Source organism: Camponotus vicinus, unplaced genomic scaffold (assembly GCF_025532165.1).
Source record: "Camponotus vicinus isolate PSW18456_S1 unplaced genomic scaffold, iyCamVici1.0 SCAF_7, whole genome shotgun sequence".
Lineage (NCBI taxonomy): Eukaryota > Metazoa > Arthropoda > Insecta > Hymenoptera > Formicidae > Camponotus > Camponotus vicinus.
Genome location: NW_028141979.1, coordinates 15752498 through 15769449, shown reverse-complemented (window position 1 = coordinate 15769449; position 16952 = coordinate 15752498). Strand labels below are relative to the sequence as shown.

At 33.5% G+C, this 16952-nt stretch overlaps 2 long non-coding RNA genes across 2 annotated transcripts; one reads left to right on the top strand and one right to left on the bottom strand.

Annotated features, from left to right (window-relative positions):
- Positions 1-5155: 5155 nt before the first annotated feature.
- On the bottom strand, positions 5156-15461 carry LOC145974392 (uncharacterized). The gene is made up of 4 exons (XR_014439656.1): positions 15216-15461; positions 10767-10961; positions 10034-10109; positions 5156-5437 (listed from the first exon to the last, which is right to left on the bottom strand). It is a non-coding gene; the product is annotated as an uncharacterized LOC145974392 (long non-coding RNA).
- On the top strand, positions 14400-14984 carry LOC145974810 (uncharacterized). The gene is made up of 2 exons (XR_014439806.1): positions 14400-14832; positions 14895-14984. It is a non-coding gene; the product is annotated as an uncharacterized LOC145974810 (long non-coding RNA).
- Positions 15462-16952: the final 1491 nt, after the last annotated feature.

Here is a 16952-nt window from a genome sequence, read left to right as displayed (position 1 = left end):
CTTTCGGCAGCCACTCGCCGTTATTTAGAATGTTCTTCTTTAGCGCTGTTCCGGCCGAGATGACTCCGACTCGGGGTCTCAGTGTCAGTTTTCGTCCGCTGGTTGGCCTTCCCCTCAATTGTTCCCCGTACCTGCTGGGCATGTGAATGTTTACAGGGGCGGCAGCGGTAGTCTTAAGTGGACTTTATTATTGACGCAATTAAATAATAATACTTAGCTTGGCGTGTTCCTTTTAGTCGGCGCCTCCGCTCGCCCGTTTCCTTGTATCCTGTACTCCTTCCTCAATTTTGAGCCACCGGATGAGATCCCGTCAGCGTTTCCCATCGTGCCCGCTCTTAAGCCTAATCTTAACGCTAACAAATAAATTTGTACGCACGGAAGGCGAGTATAATCTCGCCTCCAATAGCCGCTCTCTCCCTAAATTAGGGGAGAACGAGGGCCCAAATTCATTCTCGGTCGGATCTCGCGATCCTTGTGACGGACCGCCAAGTGTCACGTCACAACACATTTCATGTATATACATATATATGTTATACACACACACACATTTCATATTTGTTGGAAAATAATTTTAAGATCGGCGCGCATGTAGACTGATATGACGTAAGATCGGCGCGCATGTAGACTGATATGACGTAAGAATGAATTGCGAATTTGGGAGAAAGAGCACCCGGATGGTACGCGAGAAATGCTCTTCACTTCCGTATCGAGCCTCGTGGCGAATAGTGCTCTCTTGTAATAGATTTTTGTACGTCTCTGATTCGTATTGCCTGTATGGAAAGACAGTTTATAAAATATCGACTCGACACTCGTGGCAGTCTCTTGTATTGAATATTAGTTAATTATATACAATATTCCTCAGTAAAATCGGTGTACATTTATTGATTCTCAACCACGTGCTCGTTTTTGGTCGACACGCGAATTCCACACAAGATTCTCCAACAGGTTATGGGCCCAGTTCCGTATAACCGAGTGCGTGAGTGTTAAAAATATAAAGAACAAGGACAAAAGTAAAAGTAAAAGACGAAAGTGAAAACAGAAAGGACTCCGGTAACAAAAAGGAAGTGAGAAGAACAATGGCGAAGGTATCGCAAGATGATGTGGCGCATATAGAGAAATTGAGTGGGCCTGAAAACTTCCAAGTATGGAAATTCCAAGTTACAATATTATTAAGAGCGCATGATTTGCTCAATATAGTAGAAGATCCACCGCAAGATACCGAACAATGGAAAAAGAAAGACGCGAATGCTCAAAAGATTATAGTTCTGTCGCTGGATAAAAAACCGTTAATGCATGTAATAAATTGTAATACTGCTCGCGAGATGTGGACGAAATTAAGCAACGTCTATCAACGCGATAATGAGCAACAAAGATACGTGTTAATGCAAGAATTCTTTAATTGTACGATGGTTAAAACGGAAGACGTGAGCACGCATGTCAGTAAATTACAAAACCTAGTTTACAGAATTAGAGCTTTAGGAATAGAAATATCAAATCAAATGCTGATTTCAAAACTATTGGTAACGCTCCCTGAAAACTATAAGTCGTTTGTCACCGCGTGGGAATCGACGTCTGAGGCTGAAAAAACAATTGAAAATTTAACTTCGAGACTTCTCTTAGAGGAAATGCGGAATCACGAACAGGAAGAGAAAGGGAATCTAGTCGCGTTTAAAACCATAGAAAAAAAATGTAACAGATGTAATGAGAAAGGACATTTTGCCAGAGCATGTAAAAAAGAGCGCCGTGAGTCGAATAATAAAGAAAAACGCTGTTTCAGCTGTAATAAGCCGGGTCATTTTGCGAGAAATTGTCCGAAAACAGGAGGATCTAAAGAGAAAAATTTATTCTGTAAAATATGTAAGAAGACAAATCACGAAGAGAAGGACTGCTATTTTCGAGATCGAGAATCGAAGCAACAGAGGAACAACGCAGAAAAAGTGTCCTTCCTGACACAGACGCCGAGGAAAACAGAATGGGTCGTGGACTCTGGAACAACGGCTCATATGGTAAACACAAAGTCACATTTGAACAACGTGAAACGGATAAATTCAAGAATAGCAGTAGCTAAGACAGGCGAAACGATGACAGCAAAAAAGGTTGGCTCGATGTCTTTTAAAAAATGTACATTGAAGGAGGTCATGTACGTTTCAGATCTGAGTGCTAATTTATTGTCGGTAAAAGCAATTACAGAAAATGATGGCGAAGTAACATTTAAAAAAGCTAATGTAATAGTAACATATAAGAATGAGAAGGTACTTCAAGGCGACATAAAAGAAAATGGACTGTACGAAATCACCCTACAACAAGATGCAAAGAATCATTCACTTATAACAGAAAGGAAAGACTTGATAGAAAAATGGCATAAAAAATTAGGACATTTAAGCACTGAAAATATGAAGAAACTACTTACTATCTCGAAAGGAATGGACGTCACGGAAAAGGATTTAAAGAAGACGGAAGATTTGTATGAAACATGCATGAAAGCAAAACAATCAAGATTACCATTTAATAAAGAAAGAATCAGAGCAAAGCGGCCATTGGAATTGATTCACACAGACTTATGTGGACCAATTGATCCATCTACGTGGGACAACAAGAAATATATGCTTACATTCATCGACGACTATACTCATTTTACGATGGTATATCTCTTGAAGAATAAATATGAAGTAACGGAAACCGTGAAGGAGTATACAGAACGTGTGGAAACAAAATGGAATTCTAAAATATCACAAATTAGAAGTGATAATGGACGAGAATACGTCAATAATGACTTAATCATGTGGGCCAAAAAAAAAGGAATCGAAATGAATTACACAGTACCATATTCACCACAGATGAATGGAACAGCTGAGCGACTAAATCGAACATTAATGGAAAAAGCCCGGGCACTGCTGACGGAGTCAAAAATGAAGAAAGAAATGTGGGGAGAGGCAATTTTTACAGCGACTTATCTATTGAATAGAAGTCCAACTAAAATACTGATAAAAACCCCCTATGAGAATTGGACGGAAGAAAAACCAAATTTGAAAAATTTACAACTGTTTGGCTGTGATGCATACGCGAAAATGTTGGGTCCGTTGAAGAAACTTGATGATCGAAGCAAAAAATACAAGTTTGTAGGCTACGCTCCGCAAGGATATAGACTGTGGGACATTGAAAAACGCAAGATAATTATATCAAGAGACGTAAGATTCGAAAAAACTTTAAGAGACGAAAGGGAACTGAGTAAAAATCAAATAAAACACAAGAAAATACAAATTGAAGAAGAAGAAGAGAGAAATGAAGAGGACCAAGAGGCAGAAAGAAACGAAGAAGAGGAAAGAAGAACAGAAGAAAACACAGACACAGAAGAAAATACAGACACAGAAGAAAACACAAACACAGAAGAAAATACAGACTATGAAGATGCGGAAGAACAGACACAAATTCAACAGAACGAAAATGAAACACAACAGTATCCCAGAAGATCAGAAAGAGAGAGAAAAGCACCAAAAAGATACGGTGATTATTTCATGTTAATGACATATCAACAAGCTACCACAGGACCAGACAAAGAAAATTGGAAACAAGCAATACAACAAGAAAAGGAATCATTGAAAAGAAATAACACTTGGATAGTTGTAAATAGAGCAGAAGCAGGAAACAAAAAAATTCTCAGCAGCAAATGGATTTTTAAAACTAAAGAAAATGGACAGAATAAAGCTAGATTAGTCATTAGAGGCTGCGAACAGAATTTTGGAGTGGATTTCGAAGATGTATTTAGTCCAGTAGTCAACAGTTGTTCTCTGAGAATATTATTTGCGATGGCAGCTAAAAAGAACTTTCACATAATAACATTTGATATAAAGACAGCCTTTCTGTACGGAAATTTAGAAGAAGATATATATATGCAACCACCTCAAGGATATAACTACGGAGGCAAAATCTGCAAATTGAAGAAAGCGCTATATGGACTTAAACAAGCTCCAATGAAATGGAATGAGACGTTTACGAATACGCTCAAAGAAAGAGGTCTCCAACCATTGAAAAACGAACAATGCATCTTCAAAAATAAAAAAGGAACACTAATTCTAGGAATATATGTGGACGATGCAATATTACTTGGACACAATGAAGAAGAAATAGAAAAGCTGCTGAAAGATCTCAGCAATCTTTATGAAATGACAATTGATAAACAACCAAGATTATTCCTGGGGATCGAAATTAAACGGTCACCAAATAAATTAAAACTAACACAAAATTCTTATTCCAGAAACATTCTAAGTAAGTTCAGAATGGATAAATCCAAACCAGTCAGTACACCGTTGTGCAAAATGGAAGAGGAAGTCGAAACAGAATCAAAGATGAATTATCCGTACAGAGAAACAATTGGAAGTTTGTTGTATCTGACTACCAAAACACGTCCCGATCTTGGACAAGCTGTGGGATTTGTTAGCAGGTATGTAAATAATCCAACAGATAAAAGAATAACAGATGTTAAACGAATTCTCAGGTACTTGAATGGAACCTTAAATCTGGGTATAAACTATGACGATACACATGAAGAAACGGAAATAGAGGCCTACTGCGATGCTGATTATGCTGGAGATCCAGAAACGAGAAAAAGCACTACAGGGTACATAATATTCTACTCCGGCGGACCGATCAGCTGTTGGTGGTGTTCCAGGAAACAACCAATCGTAGCGACTTCAAGTACTGAAGCAGAGTATATAGCAGCTGCGGACTGCTGCAAGGAGATTCTCTACATAAAATCGTTGCTGGAAGAACTTCTTGGGAAAACAGTAACAGCTAAGTTGAATATAGACAATCAAAGCGCAATCAAGTTAATAAAAGATGGCGTAATAAATCGGAGATCAAAACATATCGATGTCAAATATCGTTTTATACATGAAAAGGTAAAAGAAAAAATTATTAAAATAGAATATTGTCCAACTGATAAACAGCTGGCAGATTTATTTACAAAACCATTGAATAAAACGAAATTTGATTTATGCAGAAATGCTTTAGTAAATTAAAATTTATTGGTTAGTGAAAGTCCAAATACAGTAGTAATAGTAATAATATAAAATGTAACAGTAATGATAAGTTAACTAGTATTAAAGAAGATCTCCAGATAATTTTAAGTTTGAGTTTTTTGTGAATATTTTTGTGATTGGATATCTGTTTTATTTGTTTTTTCGAGTTGCATAAGTTAAGCGAGATATTAAAATTAGAAGAGGATGTTGGAAAATAATTTTAAGATCGGCGCGCATGTAGACTGATATGACGTAAGATCGGCGCGCATGTAGACTGATATGACGTAAGAATGAATTGCGAATTTGGGAGAAAGAGCACCCGGATGGTACGCGAGAAATGCTCTTCACTTCCGTATCGAGCCTCGTGGCGAATAGTGCTCTCTTGTAATAGATTTTTGTACGTCTCTGATTCGTATTGCCTGTATGGAAAGACAGTTTATAAAATATCGACTCGACACTCGTGGCAGTCTCTTGTATTGAATATTAGTTAATTATATACAATATTCCTCAGTAAAATCGGTGTACATTTATTGATTCTCAACCACGTGCTCGTTTTTGGTCGACACGCGAATTCCACACAAGATTCTCCAACAATATTAATATACACTCGTCAACAAAATTATGACATAGGTAATTTCATATCAAATTTTCGCATAACTTCAAATAAGTATAACTCTGTCAAAAATGGTCGTATTTGAAAATTTCTTTTTCATTCTCAAGCTTAAAGCCTCTATTTTAAAAATCATTTGTCAGATTTAGAATTTATCCTCCCTCCCTTTCGTCATCTCCTTAAAAGTAAGAACATGTTTCGTCTTCAAAAAATTGCATAATTTGACGCATTCCACGGGGTGAAATAATTTTTTTTCGTTAATTTCATGATAATCATCGTAAAATATGAACTTTTATATGTGAATTAAAAAGAAAATGAAGTTTGTACGATTTTTTTCGCGGAGTTATGACTAGAGTCCGGATTTTGGTGCCGTTTTCCCACTCCAAGTGCATGCTAGCGGCCGAGCGCCGTGAAAAGCAGTACCGTCTATGCCAGTCTAGTGATGGTAGCAAAGAGGGCACCGTCGCGTAGAAAAAAAAATATATATATATTAACATAGAATATATTTATTTAATATTATACATAATATACAAAATAATATAATAAAAAAATAGTATATATATTATATAAAATATAAAATAATATAATAAATTATTATATTTTCTTTTTCTACGCGACGGTGCCTTCTTTGCTACCATCACTAGACTGGCATAGACGGTACTGCTTTTCGCGGCGCTCGGCCGCTAGCATGCACTTGGAGTGGGAAAACGGCACCAAGATCCGGACTCTGAATTCATAAGGAGGTTGTTAGTCGGATTTGATGCATCGTGTGTGTGTGTGTGTGTGTGTGTTGAAGGACGGGAATGTGGAAATGATCACAGCGTTAAATCAAATATGGAATGAAATTCCTCAGGCAATAATTAGAGCCTGTAACAATATGCATGAGCGTCTGCAAGAGATTATCCGAAGACGAGGCGGCAATACACATCCCAGACAGCACAGGACATCCTATGGACATTCATTTTATGTCCATTTTACGTCCGCACGTCCATGGACATGAAATGAACGTCCATCGTACATCCGATTTGAGACATCCGTTAACGGCCAATATTTGGACGTCCACAAAATGTCCGGTCTTGGAGGTCAAAGTTTCGCGTGAGCACTACTGAGCACGCAAGGATGTGTTAGTTCATTCGTTTACCGCTACGCGACGTGCGATGCGCTATCTTTCTCACATTTAAGTATTAGTTATGAGAATTATATAAAGTTTTTGCAAAAGGTAACAAATAAGATTAAAAATATACTGTTCAATTTAATTTCTGATCTAAATGCACGAGTTTCAGATATTAAATTGATTTTATAAGTCGGACAAGTAAATGTCCGGCGAATAAACGAAAATAATCCGTTCATTATCTATTTAAAATGTAAGGTGCAATATGCAAGTATAAATTATAAATAAAATTTTTATATAAAATTTTTATGTAAAATTTTATATGAAATAGATAAATTATATTATTATTTAGGGATTAAAGCATGTCCACCAATTTCATAAACAGATATACCACGGACGTCCATTGAATGTCCGAACAACGTAAAACGGATCATCTGTGGATATCCTCAATATCCTTAATGGTCGTTTTATGGATGTCCTTCGGATATTTGTGTGCTGTCTGGGATTTTTAAATGTGAACATTTACATACACACACACGCACACACACGCTGCGCCAAATCCGACCAGCAACTTCCTCGTGGTGCGCATCAGGTAATGCTAATGTTGGTGATAAATGAATAAAAATGTATAGGTAACTTTGATGTGTCACAACCAGAGTTCGGATCTTGATGCCGTTTTCCCCACTCCAAGTGCATGTTAGCGGCCGAGCGCTGCGAAAAGCAGTACCGTTTATGCCGGTGAATGTAAGAAAATATAATAATTTATTATATTATTTTATATTTTATATAATATATATACTATTTTTTTATTATATTATTTTGTATATTATGTATAATATTAAATAAACATATTCTATGTTAATATATATATATATATATATTTTTTTTTTCTACGCGACGGTGCCCTCTTTGCTACCTCACTAGACTGGCATAGACGGTACTGCTTTTCGCGGCGCTCGGCCGCTAGCATACACTTGGAGTGGGAAAAGCGGCACCAAAATCCGGACTATACTCATGATACGCATCAGATAATGCTAATGTTGGCGGTAAATGAACAAAAATGTATAGGTAACTGATGTGATTGTCGTAACTCCGCGAAAAAAATCGTACAAACTTCATTTTTTTTTAATTCACACATAAAAGTCCATATTTTACGATGATTATCATGAAATTTGCGAAAAATTTATTCCACCCCGCGGAATGCATCAAATTATGCAATTTTTTAAAACGAAACACGTCTTTACTTTTAAAGAGATGACGAGAGAGGGGAGAATAAATTCTAAATCTGATAAATGATTTTTAAAATAGAGGCTTTAAGCTTGAGAATGAAAAAAAATTTTTTTAAATACGACCATTTTTAATGGAGTTATACTTATTTGAAGTTATGCGAACATTTGACATGAAATTACCTATAATTTTGTTGACGAGTGTATATTATATATAAAATATTATACATTATCTAATACTACCCAGTCAGCAAAGTCTGTTCAAACAGATTTTGTCAATTTCTGCTACAAATTTTTGTCGACAGTAAGATTGCAGATTGTATAAAAAATTTGTTATATCAAATAATGATAACAGAATGTCAGCAGAAATGTTACAAAACCTGCTGCATAATTTGATAGCAGAAACTGAACAGGATTTGTTTAAAATTATCATAGCAGATTGGTGGCAGAAATCGAGCAAGATCTGTGCAACACAGTTTGATATCAGATTGGTTGCAGAAACCGAGCAGGATCTGCGCAATGAAATTTGATATCAAATTCTTGGCAGATATCGAGTGGAGCCTGCTGATATAACTGACGGCAGATTGATGGCAGAAATTGAACACGATCTGTGCGACGCAATTTGACAACAGATTGTCGGCAGAAACCGAGCAGGATCTGCGCAATGAAATTTGATGTCAAATTATCGGCAGAAATCGAGTAAATCCTGCAGATATAACTGACGGCAAATTGATAGCAGAAATTTAATAGGATCTGTGAGGTGCAATTTGATAGCAAATTGATAACAAAAATCGAGCAGGATCTGCGCACACAATCTCTGATAGTAGATTGACGGCAGAAACGGAACAGAGGACAGAGTGTGCATGATTCGATAGTTCCTTCACTTACCGCTACGTGAGCTGTACTTTCTCGTAATTTAATTTCTGTCAGAAATATATATAAAGTCGCAAATATGAAGAAAAGACTAAAAATATAGTAATTATCATTTTAATTTCTATCACTTTAATTTCTGATATCTGATACAAGCAGATGAGATTCAGAATATTAAACTGATTGGAATCAATAGGATAAATGGAAAATTATTCATTTACTGCCCTGGCAAAAATGAGACGTTTGTTTGGCGTTTACATGAACGTTTGTGGAAGTTCGTCGAGAGTTTAAAAACGATTAGTAAAGAGTTTGTAGAACAAAAATTGCAACACTGCAGCGTTTAAAAGACGTTTGTACGTTATAGCGTAAACGTAAACGTTTGAAAAGTCTGAGTAAACTCTGTACACGAAGATGTATCAACGTTTACTGAACGTACTCTGAAAAATGTTACCTCAGCATTGCAAAACTTTCATGTAACATTATATAAAGAGTTTGTAGAACAAAAATTGCAACACTGCAGCGTTTGATAAGCATTCAAAACCCAACAGCGTTATGTAAGTGCTCTTACAAAGTTTGAAAAGCATATAAACTCTCAGAAAACCCTCACTCAACGGTTGTTAACGCTTTATAAAGTTTCTTATTTTCGCCAGGGTGTCTATTTGAAGCATAAAGGAAGAATTTAATTCTAAATAAATTATATCTCAAGTTTTATAAATTAAATTTAATTATTTTCACCATTTACTTTATTATTAATTTAATTAAATTGAGTCCTTTACTATGTGAGATATAACTACGATATAACATATTACATATTATATGTTGTATTAGAAGAAAATTGTAATTAACCGATAACTCGCCGATAATAGTCTTATTTAACATCTGTAGTAATTAATTTTATTGTATTTATATTACTTATTTATATGAATGACCAGAAGCTGTAGATTCTGCTCGGAATCTGCTGCCAATCTGCCGTCAGATTACGCGCGCGCAGATCCTGCTCGGTTTCTGCCGACAATTTGACATCAAGTTATGTTAGCAGATCCTGCTCGGTTTTTGCTAACATCTGCTGTCAGATTCTGTGAGCAGGTTTTGCTAGCAAATCATGAGCCTATTGCGGACATAACGGATGCCAATCTGCTAGCAACATTTGTGGAAATCTGTCGCCAATCTGCTGGCAAATTGCGCGCATTTTGCTTACCGGGTTAATGCGGACAGAGATGACTACGGTTCTGGTGTGGGATTCTGATCGAATTTGCTGCCAATCTGCTGCCAACCTGCTAACATTTTGCTTACTGGGTATAATACTATAATACATTATATATAATAATATATATTATATATGTTATATATATTACATACAGAGTTGGGAAAGTTACTTTATAAAAGTAATTAGTTACAAGTTACCGATTCTAAAAAGTAACGCGTTACAGTTACAGTTACTTAAAAAGTAACGAGTCGTTATTTTGTAGTTACTTCCTTGGAATGGAAATAAAAATATTAAATCTGCACGCAGTAATAAAAATTTAATGACAATCTTATAAGGTATTAATTTAATTCTTGCAAATTATAGGGAATTTTAGAATGGTATTCACTTGAAAGAGAGAAATATATATTTTATTTTAATTTAAAAACAGCTAAATAAAATAAAAATTTTTATTTAATGTGAAAGAAAACTTATAAAAAATATAATTTTATTGCATCGCTCTTATAATTTTATTATTTTAAGATAGATAGTATATGTATATAATTAATCTTTACTTTTTTACTATATTTTTTATATATGTGTATATATATACATCACAAATAATCCAAATTACAAATATTTATTACTATATCTTTTAGTTAGTTTTTTTAATATTTATAACATACATGAAATACTCTACATATTATAATGATTAATACATATGTAACACATATCATGAAATACTAACCCACACGGAAGATGACATCCATTGGAGGTCCATATAACCTCCATACCTCCATGTGACCTCTATCTCCACGGTGGATGTTCAATGGATCTCTAATAGAAATCCATATTATCTCCACGATAGATGTCGTTTGTAAATTCATCATGGATGTCCATTAGATGTCGGTTATGGATGTATGATAGATGTGTACACATTTCTCTTAACATAAATAATTTTTATTAATTATTTTTCCTAGTATTGGTAAATATTATTTTGTGTTACTTTATCTTATATCTCACTAATAATTATAGTCAGTGGAAGTAAAATTTCACTGTAAAATCAGTAATCGCGCTAGTTCGTTCGTTTACCGCTATGGTGTGCTATTTTTCTCGCACTTGAGTTTTAGTCATGAGAATTATATAAAGCTTGCAAAAGGCGACAGATAAAATTAAAAGTATTATTTCGATCTAATTTCTGATACAGTTTCAATAGAGGAACTTCAGATATTAAATCGATTTTATAAGTCGGACAAGTAAATGTCCGGCCAATAAACGAAAATGATCCGTTCATTATCTATTTGTTACTCCATATAACGTACATATGACATCCATGAAAGCTCGACAAAATATCTATAATTACTCCATATAACGTATATCTGACATCCATAAGAGCTCCACAAAATATCTATAATTACTCCATATAACGTACATATGACATCCATGAACGCTTCATTCAATATCTATAATTACTCCATATAACGTACATATGACATCTATGAATACGTCTAATGGATGTCGAATGGAGGTATGAAATGCGGAACTGTGGATGTCTAGTAGATGTTTACGGGACGTTTCATGGACATCTAATGGAGGTTTCGAATCTCCATAGTAGACATCTAGTGGACACCCATTAGAGGTTTTTGTTCCGTGTGGGAAGATATGTTAAATGATTCAATATGTTTAAAATTTTTATTAATAAAAAATGGGAGCATATGCATTGGATCATAAAGTATCGATAAAAGCGTTTATGCGCAAGTGCAAGGCGGTCCAACGATTTGCAAAGATTTAAAATATATATACCCCGTAAGCAAAATGTTAGCAGTATGTCGGCAGACTGGTAACAGATTTAATCAAAGTATATCAGCAGACTGACATCAACTGCGTCCTCATTCAGCTTATATTCTGCTGACAAAGCCTGCTCACAGAATCTGACAGCAGATTGGTAGCAGAAATCCAGCAGGATCTGTTAACATGACTTGACGCTCGATTGGCGGCAAAAACCGAGCAGAATCTGTAAACATAATCTGACAGATTGTCGGCAGAAATCGAGCAGGATCTGCGCACGCAATCTGATGGCGAATTGACAGCAGAAACCGAACAAGATTTGGGCTTACTTATATTAATGTTGTATAAATGCAATAAAATTGATTATTACAGGTGCTAAATAAGAGTATTATCCGTGAGTTATCGGTTAATTACAATTTTTTCTGATATACATAATGTATAATAATATAATATAATACATAATGTATAATAATATATGTTATATCGTAATTATTCTCACATAACGAAGGACTAGTTCAATTTAATTAAATTAATAATAAAGTAAAAGTAATTTAATTTATAAAACGAGATATAATTTATTTAGAATTAAATTCTTGCTTTATGCTTCAAATAGGCAGTAAATGAATAATTTACCATTTATCCTATTGATTCCAATCAGTTTAATATTCTGAATCTCATCTGCTTGTATCAGATGTCAGAAATTAAAGTGATAGAAATAGTTACTATATTTTTGATCTTTTATTAATAATCGCGACTTTATATATATTTTTGACAGAGATTTGATTGCGAGAAAATATATCACATAGCGGTAAACGAAGGAACTATCGAATCATGCAAACCCTGTTCTGCTTCTGCCGTCAATCTGCTATCAGATATTGTGTGCGCAAATCTTGCTCGGTTTCTACAGGCAATCTGACATCAAATTTCGCCGCACAGATCCTGTTCCATTTCTGCCATCAATCTACCGTCAGTTACATCAGCAGGCTCTACTCGGGTTCTGCTGACAATTTAATATCAAATTTCATTGCGCAGATCCTGCTCGATTTTTGTTACCAATCTGCTGTCAAAATTGCGCCGCACAGATCCTGTTCAGTTTCTGCCATCAATGTGCCGTTAATTATATCAACAAGTTTTGCTCGGTTTCTGTTGATAATCTGTTGTCCAGTTATGTGAACAGATTTTGTTATATTTCTGTTGACATTCTGCCAACATCACATGATATATTAGAACCTGCATCAATTCTGTAATCTTTCTGTCGACAAAAATTTGTAACAGATTACCTGACAAGATCTGCTTTAGCAGACTTGGCTATTGGGGTATATATATATATATATATATATATATATATATATATATATATATTAAATCTTTATATATTATATATTTTATATCTTTATATATAATATATATATATATATATATATATAAAGTAACTATTAAAGTAATTATTAAATTAGTTACTAGTTACCGAAAATATGTAACTGAGTTAAGTTACAGTTACAAATTGAAAAAAAGGAACGAGTTAAGTTAGAGTTACCGCAAAAAAATAACTATAACTGTAACTTCGTTACAAGTAACGAGTTACTTTCCAACCCTGGTTACATATATGTGTAGGTTTATATATATTTATTTTGAATTTAATTAATTTCTTCTTTAAATTCAAAATAAAATGCTATTTATAATTTTATATATGTTTTATGTAATATATTTTTTAATGTTAAGTGTGTATCCTGACATATATTTTAATATCTTTGTAATTTAATATATATACATGTATATATATATATATATATATATATATATATATATATATATTTGTAATTAATTTGTTTTATATGCATTTTCGAATGTTAATTGTCTGTACTAAAGGACACACATTTTATTTTAAATGGAATTTTATCTTAAATTTTGTCAAAATAGATATATATAACCCGGTAAAAAATTTTTCATGTATATTCATGCAGAATTGAATATAATTGTACAAAACTATATATAATTGTGCAAAAATATGTATAATTATAAATGATAGAGTACAGGACATTATATATATTTATATATAAGTGCAATAACTGTTACATATAATTATATATAAGTGCGCATTTTGCATACTTATATATGATGTTCACAATGTTTTATGTATAATTATATATGGATTTCTGTTAGTTTAATATATATAAGTCTTGCGTCATATATAAATATATATAAGTAACAAATATAGTTCAGATACAATCATGCATAATTGTATACGATTCTATATAAACGAGAAATTTTGATCGAAATGTATATGTATCTTTTCCTCAATGCACTCATGAACAACGGATAGGTGAAACATTTTGTTTTGTGCTTAATAACTGTGATTGGGATATACTTATATGCATGCAAAAGATCTAGATACGATGTCAATAAATAAATAATCATAAAATTCACTGTTGATATAAATAAATGTAAAATAAATTTTCTTCTAATATTATGCTTTCTACAACCGTTTCGCTGTTGCTTTCAGGTATATACATATATATATATATATATATATATATATATATATATATATATATATATATACCGACTGTCATTATTCGATCGCGGCGCGACGTCGACTCAAGCAAGGTTAGCCGACTTTTGCCCGATACCGACTCTCGGATCGACGTTGGCGATATCATGGCAACCGACTGTCACTATCCGATCGCGGCGCGACATCGGCCCAAGCGAGGTTAGCCGACTCTTGCCAGATGCCGACTTACGGGTCAACGTTGGCAATACCGCGACAACTGGTGTCCGACATTGACCTGACATTAAAAAAAAAATTATATTCGTATTTTTATTTCGAAATTTTATTACTTTCTTAAAACTGAATTTGTTTCTTAATGATAAATTTGGTTCTTAAAATAATTTATGGAAAATTATATATTTGCGCCAGTTATGACATATGTAGATAATATATAACACTTAAATTAAATGAAGAAGTAGTCTACCACGTAAGGCAGTTGGCTCACGATCCAGAGGTCCCGAGTTCGAGTCCCACCAAGGTAAGTGTGTTTTTTAAATACGAGAAAACATTTAATCCATTATAAAAAACGCTAATTTTCAGATAAAATCATCATATAGGCTGCATCTTAAAAAACAAATTTAGTTAAAAAAAGTAATAAAATTTCGAAATAAATATACGAATATAATTTTTTTTTATGTCGGGTGAATGTCGGAAATCAATGTCGGAAATCAATATATATATATATACGTGATTACAAAGGATATTGTACTGTATCTAGTTAAATGTAAGACAATAAAAATGCGATGTAACACTTAGTAAATAATTTGTAATAAGCACGCAACAATAAAAAACAAAAAACCTATATTTGTTACTTTCATTATAAAAATATACCTTTATATAATAATATACAAATATATATACCCGGTAAGCAAAATGCGCGCAATTTGCCAGCAGATTGGCGACAGATTTCCACAAAAGTTGCTAGCAGATTGGCATCCGTTATGTCCGCAATAGGCTCACGATTTGCTGACAAAACCTGCTCACAGAATCTGACAGCAGATTATTAGCAAAAACCGAGCAGGATCTGCTAACATCACTTGATGTCAAATTGTCGGCAGAAACCGAGCAGGATCTGCGCGCGCGTAATCTGACGGCAGATTGGCAGCAGATCCCGAGCAGAATCTGCAACTTCTGGTCATTCATATAAATAAGTAATATAAATACAATAAAATTAATTACTACAGATGTTAAATAAGACTATTATCGGCGAGTTATCGGTTAATTACAATTTTCCTCTAATACAACATATAATATGTAATATGTTATATCGTAGTTATATCTCACATAGTAAAGGACTCAATTTGATTAAATTAATAATAAAGTAAATGGTGAAAATAATTAAATTTAACTTATAAAACTTGAGATATAATTGATTTAGAATTAAATTCTTCCTTTATGCTTCAAATAGGCAGTAAATGAATAATTATCCATTTATCCTATTGATTCCAATCAGTTTAATATTCTGAATCTTATCTGCTTGTATCACATATCAGAAATTAAAGTGATAGAAATAGTTACTATATTTTTGATCTTTTATTAATAATAGCAACTTTATATATATTTCTGACAGTTTGATTGCGAGAAAATACATCACATAGCGGTAAGCGAAGGAACTATCGAATCAAATGCAGATTGTTGCCAATTTGCCATCAGATCACGCATGCAAACCCTGTTCCACTTCTGCTGTCAATCTGCAGTCAAATTGCGCGCACGCAGATTCTGCTTGATTTTTGCCGACAATCTGATATCAAGTCATGTTAGTAGATTCTGCTTGGTTTCTGCCACCAATCTGCGTCAGATTCTGTGAGCAGACTCTGTTCGAGTTTTGACATCAATTTGTCAACTTAATTGGTAATAACAGCTTCAGTACCAAATTTGTAGCCGTTTTGCTAACATTAGTTGATAGCAGACACTTGGCATGATATGCTTTCTACAGACTTTGCTATCTGGGTATATTCATATCCATTTATACATAAGCATATCTGTTTTTATATGGACAAAATTGATATATAAGTTTGTATAACTAGATATAATCAATTTTGTCTAATTATATATGAAAAATTTTTTACCGGGAAATTATATCGTCTAAAATGAACTTAAAAATATATATTTATAGGTCATATTTTAAATCAATTATAATCTGTGTTTATAATCACTATATAGATATTCGAATAAATATGAATTAAACTATTATAATGATGTAAAGTAAATAATTTTTGAAATTATATATCTATGTGTGTATGTACAATATTACACCATAGATTAATTTATGTAACAATCTCTTCTGCATTCTGTACAATTTAAAATCGTAATGTATTATACACATTGCCCATACAGCACACAAAGATTGCATACACATTGCAGCAATCTTTCACCGCAATATTGCAACGTTGCAAATTCACTGCAAAATGTTGCTGCACCATTGTTGTGGGATTGCAGCAACATTAAAATGTCCGCTTTTAGGAATATTGCAATGTAAGATTGTAGCAATGTTACGGTGCAACTTATTTGTAATATTAAAACGCGTTTTGTTACAAATGCAGACACCGTTTTAAATTTAATAAATAAACTTTGAAAATATAAAAAAATATAAAAAAT